Raw genomic sequence first — 8726 nt, forward strand, 5'->3', positions numbered from 1 at the left:
CGTGCTATGTGCTGTGAATGTAATATAAATGTATCTGTTGTCCATACATACAGGCTACAAACATAGTGCTGTGAAGTAACAAGAATACTTATAGCAGTGCACAAATCTGTATTATCTATTTTTACCTTAAAAAAAAAAAAAAAATCATAAGAAAAAAAATATCTTATTCATATTGAAAATATTCGAATTTACGAATATTTCGATAGACTTGATCAACTTATAATAATCGTTCTGACATGCATGCGAAAGTACTGTAATATTACTTATGTCTACGATGATTTCATCCTCGGCTTTTACAAAGCGATGTCTTAGGATCTTTGCGGAGCACATTGTACTTGAGTGTCTGGAGTGGAGAGTCCAGTGAAAACAATTTATAGTCGCGATCTACATGAGGTGAGTCACCTCAGGTGACGTACTAGTGATGTCATGCGGTCGGGCACACGTATTAACCATTACGATTTTTCTGTTGTAATATTCGTGAACTCGAATATTATAACCGAGATTATTGGTTTAGAATAGAATAGGACGAATATTCTAAAAACGAATATACAGCAATATATTCTTTATTTCGAATATTCGTCATATTTGATCCATCTGAAAACGTGATTCCTTACAGCTTTAATTCAGTTGCTTGTGAGCCAATGATTCATTGACCCACAAGCAAGAAGCAAAGAGGAATCATATATTTTCAGATGAAAAAAAAAAAAAAACGAATATTCGATTTCGCGAATATATAGAACTATATTCGAAATATTCGCGAAATCTCGAAGTTGCGATATTCGAGAAAAAAATTCGATATTCGAATATTCGCGCTCAACACTAGTGAAGAAATGGTTAGCAGACAACAACATTAACGTTTTGGAGTGGCCCAACCAGAGTCCAGACTTGAATCAAATTGAGAATCTGTGGAGGGAGCTAAAGATCAGGGTGATGGCAAGAAGACCCTCCAACCTGAAAGATTTGGAGCTCATTGCTAAAGATGAATCGGCAAAAATACCTGTGGAGACCTGCAAAAAGCTTGTCTGCAATTATAGGAAGGGTTTGATTGCTGTAATAGCCAATAAAGGCTTTTCTATTGATAATTGAGAAGGGATTGAATAATTTTGGACTGGACACTTTTTTGCTCAAATGTAAATAAAACCTGAGAAATGTTTTTTTTTCCACAATAATGCCTCTTGTACATCGTCTTATTATCTTTTGGGAGACACCTATGTCATTTCCCGTCAAAAAATTACTTGCTGGTTGAATAAAGGTAACTTTAAGTCAAAATTTGCCAGAGGTATGAATAATTATGGGCAGCACTGTACATCGTTCACTAGGAGGAAAACTGCTAAATAAAAGTCTAATTCAAAATGTATTTTAGATGCCTTTAGGTCCATTTTGGTAATTTGTGTTTAAAATGTTTTAGCTCTGTAACGCCCCTTTATTTAACATTTACAAAATTAGAATTACATTAAAATTGAATGTCTAATAAAATGGTTATTTCACATGAACCTTAACAGAATAGTCCATTCGATCCAGCGCGCTGGGCCAGGAAACCCAGAGGTCGATGGATCGAAACCATCTTCTGCTAAGATTTTACTGGTAAATATTGATAGTCTTTTAATAGCTATTTACTACACATAAAAGATCTCATATTTTAAAATGGATTAATATCTGCGTGGGTTCGACTCCTGGTAATTCTTTAGTATTGCATCAAATGAAAGTCACGCTTTAATTAGTCCAGTTGTGCAGCTCCTTTGTCATCTGTTTGGGATTGTGTAATGCTTACAAGTGTCCTTAAACAGCTATTAGGATCTTTTGAACTTTATGATTGTTGTTCCAATAAAACATTTTGACCCTACTCAGCGGGGAGTCTAAGCTGTCCACTTATTTAAATGGCATTTAAGTTAAATGAAAAACATCTGTTTGTGCTTTTGCCACATTCTGACGGGTGGTCTGGCTATACTATGACTAGGCTTTTTCACACCCTGAATGATCTTATGTCTTTGGATTTTTATTTCTGGCAATGCATATATGCAAAGATTCAATGCCTTTATTCTGCATTTTGCAAGTGTTTTCACAATTTTTTTTTAAATGCTGTTTTCTTTTACAAATAGTTACACACAATAATACTGTTTTTTATACGATGAGGCAAGACATGCCGCAAATGTTGAATATCTGTGATAGATGCTGTGATCAAATAGGACAAAAAATATTTGCTATTGTCAATATTTATATTATTTTATTAAACAGGATCGTATATAATTTAACATAATTTCCTTACGAATCAAAATGATTTCTGCACTCTTAAATGATGTCTTAGGGCATGCCATTCGATTTTCATATTGTATCAGTGCCAGCCGAAGTAACTCAATTGGGTGAGCGTTAGGCTTCGTTCACATCACCGTTTGGCTTTCCGTTCTATTTGTAATCCGTTCTAAATAACGGAAATGATTACAATAACGGAAAGCCAATGGACATTAACTGACAACATATGTTCCATTAATTTAATGGATAGACCAAGCGGATCCGTTATAAAAACGGACATAATGTATCCGTTTGCATTCCGTTCTTATCCGTTTTTCATCTATTTCTGACGGATAATTTTTTTTTTTTTATCATTAGTTTCCTCCCACTTTCAGACAGTATATATACATGGATATGTCCCTGTACAATTTCTGTTCTGGCTGTTTAAGGATTGCAAGCTTGAAATGCTGCCGGCTGATCTGTTTTTTTCGTTGGATTATTTTATCCTAAGGATGAAATGGAAACAAAGGCAATTACAATCACAGAGAAGAAGATATTGGGTTCATCCAATAACCTCAGCATGATGCACAAGAGGAGTATTCTCCACTTTATATCAAGATCTTCGCCGTCACCCTGAATTTTTTTTGATTATCTACGTATGAGTGTGTCAAGCTTTGACCATCTTGTGCAGAAACTTCAACAACGTCTACGTCGAAGGAATACCAAATTCAGACGAAGCGTGTCACCAGAAGAACGCTTAATGGTTACCCTAAGGTAAATTTACTTTTACTCTCTATTTACTTTACTTTTTTTTCAAGAGCTTTGATATGATGTTCAAGCAAAAGTGTCTGTGACCCCTCCACTTTAACAGTAGACTGTCATGAGCTAGGGAGACCGTGGTATCACGTTGCGATGTTCTAATAATACTTTAAAATATAGTATTGATTTCTGGAGCAAACAGAGAACTTAATATTGTCTCTCCTTTCATTTTAGATTTCTTGCCACTGGTGAAAGTCTATCAAGTCTGCACTTCCAGTTTCGGTTGGGTAAATCGACCATTTCCTACATAGTACAAGGCACATGTAAAGCAATTATCCAATATAATCCTCTGCTTCGTGAGGATTATATTCCACATCCAACAACACAACAGTGGACAGAAATAGCGACCAAATTTTGTGAGATAACTCAATTTCCAACTGCCTAGGAGCCGTCTATGGGAAACACATTCGGATTTTAAAACCTCCGGGTAGTGGTTCATTGTTTTTTAACTATAAAAAATACTTCTCTGCAATTTTGATGGCTATTGCGGATGCGCAGTACAAATTTGTGGCTGTGGATATTGGGGCCTTCGGACGGACCAATGACTCTAAAGTCTAAAAGAACTCTAATATGGGACAAAGAGAATACTCTTGTAACTTTTAGTTTCCCCAATCCTCGTCCTTTACCTGGAACTACTGAACCTAACATGCCATTTGTGTTGATTGGCGATGAGGCCTTCCAAATGTCATTTAATCTGTTGAAGCCTTATGCAAGCCGTGGACTAAATGATTGTAAACAAATCTTTAATTACAGACTCACAAGGGCAAGACGTATGGTCGAATGTGCATTTGGTATACTGACCAACCGATGGAGAATATTCACCAGACCTATTCAATTGAAAACAGACTCTATTGACGATGTTATGAAAGCCTGTGTGATTCTGCATAACTATTGCCAAACACATGAACCATTGAGTTTTGAATCTGGGCCCTCAGTCTCAGACAATGCACAAGAAAATGCTACTGGTCCACGTTCAACCACGGCAGTTAACCGTTTGTGTGACAGCTTTGCTCAATATTTTACGTCCCCTGCTGGTTCAGTTACTTGGCAGGAACAAATGATCTAAACTACTCGTCCATGCTACAAGTTTATGATGCTGTGTGTGGGTGTGCCTGCGTCACTTGATTATAACATTTTTTACCCCATTATGTCTTTACAATACAGTGTTTTGGTGTTGCGTGTATACCCATCTATCTCAAATAATATTAACATACCATTTTGTTTTGTTAGTTTATAAAAAAAACAACTTCAAATATTTTTTACGTTAAAAGTTTACTCTTTGCATATAATAAAATTTGTTTTAAAACTTTTTCAGTAATATATTATTAAATATATAAAATAACAGTCCCCAAATGGGGAAAACAGTGTCGAAACTGCCTAACATGGGCAAACATGAGTTATTTCTTTTGGTGGTATCCACTTTATTGACCTTGGGGACTGCTGGAGCCTCTGTCAGGGTCGTGATACTCCATCAAGGCACTCATAAAAGTATCGGCAGATGTTGAATGTTGTGCAGGAGCCGGGGGCCGTGGAGTGTGTAGTGAATGACTGTCAGACACCTGAGATGAATGGGGTGAATGTGAAGTAGATGGAGTGGTAAAAGTGTGAGGAGTTGGAAAGAAAGAGGGAGAAACACTACCAGCAGTATAGTATATATAGCGAGAGATATTGTGGGCACCGTCCTTCCACCTGAGGTATGAGGGAACACAGTCCTGGCCTCCTCCGACCATATAAGAAAACGGGGTGCGAAGATTGAGCAGGATACAATTGAAAGCAAGATCAAAAAGATGCATCGCACTCACCATACATATTCATGTTCACGCTTCTTTATTGGTAATTGCAGCGTTACATTCAGGGGCAGACTCACATGGAGTAAAAGTTAACAGCGACGGCCGTTTCACAGTGTGACCGCTTCCTCCGGCTGTTTGATCCACTCTGTGAATCGTGTGTGCGCTGACCTATAGCGTCATAAGGGGGAGGGTTTAACTGACCCATCACTCAAAACCCCTGACCTCACACCAGCAGCGCACACCTGAAACACAGGCGCATCGATACATTAGTGCAAATTTAAAAACAAAAGTAGCAAAGGTAAAACACAAGTTATAACAGTTGCAAAGAGTTACAAAAGGTGACACAAAGTTAATATAAATAGCAGAAGTGACAATTAAGCCCTCTGGAGGTGAGCTGAGTAGAAAAATACCAAAATATAAAGATACAAAAATACAATAGGGATATGTGTATATGTATATGTACATGGCTACTATAGCCCTATAGTCAGTAATACATATGAACAAAGACACATATATAACGCATCCTATTCAATGAATACTGACAAATCATTGCGTTCATTGAGCCCTAAACACCCAGTAGCATCTGTTTTGATAATAAACCGGGCTTCCTTCTGGAGCAGAATACGGTGTCTATCGCCTCCCTGAGGCAATGGGGGAACATGCTCCAAACCCGCAAATCGCAGGGCACTTGCATTTCCTCCATGTTGGCACCGTATATGCTCAATTAGGCGAGTACGTCCCTTGCCTGTTTTTATTGAGTTACAGTGTTCTCGTATCCGCTCCATTAAGGATCTTTTGGTTTTTCCTATATAAATGGATCCGTACACGCAGATCAATGCATAAACTACATATGTTGTTCTGCAATTGATAAATTGGTGCACGCAATGCTCAAAACCTCCAAGAAAGAAATGGCGGCCCTGAAACATATAGCCGCACAGGGAGCAGTCACTGCATCGATAGTTGCCAACCGGCTTACCGAGTGACAACCAATCGCGCTGTTTCCGCTCGCTATAGCGGCTTCGCACCAAAATGTCCCTGAATGTGCGACATCTTCTGAAAGCTAGTATAGGTTTCTGATCTACAAATTCACCTAGATCTCCTTCTGTCTTCAAAATCTCCAATTCTTTAATATAGTTCTTTTTATACAATTAGCCATGGAACTATGCTTAAATACGAACACAAATCTGTCCTTTTTCTCTGCATCATTTTTCACCCCACTCCTTCTGCGTTTCATCAATGATCGCTGCGTGTGAACGCTTGCCCTTTCCAAAGCTATATCCAATTGCTCTGGCGGGTATCCGCGTTGAACCAATCTATCCCTCAGTTCATTCGCCTGTCTCAGGAAACTTACATCCTGGCTATTGATACGTCTAAGTCTTAAAAATTGTCCATAAGGGACTGACCTAGTTCGGCTACGCGGATGATAGCTCTCATGGTGTAGTAGGGTGTTGGTAGCAGTCGGTTTGCGATACCCTTTGGTATGTAGGGCACCATCTCCCACAACGACGCGAACGTCCAAGAACTCGATGGTCAACCCCCCAAAATTGAGGGTGAACATCATGTTCATGTCGTTCGCGTCGTTGAGATGGGCCACAAATTGCTTACACTGCTCCTGTGTCCCCGACCACACCATGAAGATATCATCCACGTAGCGCAAAAATAGACGTATATGACAGAGGAAAGGATTAGACGTCGAGAAGACAAATCTGTCCTCGAATCTCCCCAAAAATATGTTGGCGAAGGTACAAGAGACAGGTGTCCCCATGGCCGTCCCGTAAATTTGCCTGTACCACTGATCATTAAAGAGAAACGTATTGTTCTCCAAAATGAATAACAGTGATTCCTCTACAAATTCAGTAAATAAAGGGTTTCTCCCTGAATGTTCAATGAGTTCCAAAACCGCGTTTACACCTCCACGTTGTGCAATGCGGGTGTAAAGATTGACCACATCCAGGGACACCAAACTCCAACCATCCTGCCACTGAAAACCATCAAGGGCCAGGAGGAAGTCGTTGGTGTCACCAAGGTATGTGGGGAATCTAAATAAAATAGGACGCAGTAACCAATCTAGGTATCTCGACAAGGGTTCAGTCACTGACCCAACCCCCGACACTATAGGGCGTCCAGGGGGATGGGTCAGTGACTTGTGCACCTTAGGGAGAAAATACCAAGAGAGTCTGTTGGGGAAAAGGGGGACCAATTTATCAATAGTTGACCCATGGAGAACACCTGCCTCGATGTACCTCCGCAACAGATCCACCAATCTGGATCTGGTCTCAGGATCAGGATCCGAGGGTAGTTTCTCATAAGTAGAGACATCATTCAGCTGTCTCTCCGCCTCAGTAACATAAAAATCGCGGGACATTACAACAACATTACCCCCCTTGTCCGCCGGCTTGATAATGAGGTCTGAGTTCTGTAGCCATTGTATGGCAATGGATTGCCTTTTATTCAAATTCTCCTTCTCTTTCGGATATATTAAGGCTTTCGTGTCTCTCAGAATCCTCTTGTAAAAAAACATCAATTATCGAGCCGGCGGGCATAGGGGGGCAGAAGGAGGATGGAATACCTCCTCTGAAATCGCTGTGTGTGGCAACTGGTGCAGGATCAGGACTCAAATCTGTGTCTGCCAAGAATTCCAAGCAAGCTACTTCTTGTGTATTGAAGGGTTCAGAGATAGTGTACCCTAAGGTTTCTTTCGGTGTGGAGGTCGCGGATAAATCAATCCCTCATGGACCTCCACCGAATCACTATGATCTCCCCTATTGAATTAAAATGCTTATTTATTATGCATGCAAATTACAGTGCCAACAGAACCTCTGATGTTATCAACTCACCATAAGCCTGTTGTTGACGGGCAGTCAGATTCTCCCAGTTTTCCAATAGGGCTTTGAAAATTTCCGACCACAGACGCCGGGTTGCTATGTGGTCCGCATGAAGTCGCTGTGACAGGTCCCATAGTGCCGGTCTCTCCTCCACGAGATGGATGAGGAGTTCCTGGTCAAAATGGATGTTTGTTGGAACATCCTCATCCGATTGGCTTCTGGAACCCTATAGACAGTGATAACTATTAATGAAGTTTGATGTGAAACCGCCAACACTCCAGCTGTGGTGAAACTCTTCCAGGATGCACACTTCATAGGTGTTCTTGGAACATCATATGTAAGAATGGAATATGGTGTGAGTTGTAGTTTCACCACTACGGGAGTGGCAGAGATAGAACATCAATAACGGAAGCAAATATATACTCACAGTCCCACGGCGACCACGGGCATGACCTCCACAAAGAGATCTCTTTCCACGACCCCTAGGTACTGGGCCACGTGGTCTTGTTGCTGGAGGAGAAATGACTGCCTCCTCCTAAAGTTAATAGAAATGGTTTGAAATTATTGTGCTGTAAACTTTATTAGCGTCTCTTTCCATTGCTATTCAAGTATACCTGGCTTGGCTCCTGAGTACGTGTACTGCACACATCTGTTGAATGTTGTCTTTGGCTGGATTCCTATAAAACAATATAATTTTTTTTTTATCTAGTGTTGAAGTAGTATTTAGTATTAGGGTATAGTATGCCCCATTTTCTAAATACATACTGTCTCTATTTGGGAGTGTGTCCTCTCCGTTTCATCCTGTGACCCGCTAGATGATGATTGCTCCTGAAATATTGTGTGACAAAAATTTATGCTAATGCTATATGCCCAATACGACCATTTTTAAAGTGGAGGCACTGATCAGAAATTTCACGTAAACATGCGCAAAATGGAGTGCACGGGCTCTGTTCTTATGTATTATGAACCCATCGTGTGCAGTTAACAGTATGGTCACAGAGCCATAACATAGCACACACATGGTGGCTATGTCCATGGTATTCAATGGACAGATATGGCTGAC

General features: G+C 40.1%; 1 long non-coding RNA gene across 1 annotated transcript; it reads right to left on the reverse strand.

Moving 5' to 3' along the window:
- Positions 1–7758: 7758 nt before the first annotated feature.
- LOC120991292 lies at positions 7759–8398 on the reverse strand. The gene is made up of 3 exons (XR_005776614.1): positions 8278–8398; positions 8091–8198; positions 7759–7889 (listed from the first exon to the last, which is right to left on the reverse strand). It is a non-coding gene; the product is annotated as an uncharacterized LOC120991292 (long non-coding RNA).
- Positions 8399–8726: the final 328 nt, after the last annotated feature.

The sequence above is a fragment of the Bufo bufo genome, chromosome 2 (assembly GCF_905171765.1).
Source record: "Bufo bufo chromosome 2, aBufBuf1.1, whole genome shotgun sequence".
NCBI classification, from domain to species: Eukaryota; Metazoa; Chordata; class Amphibia; order Anura; family Bufonidae; genus Bufo; species Bufo bufo.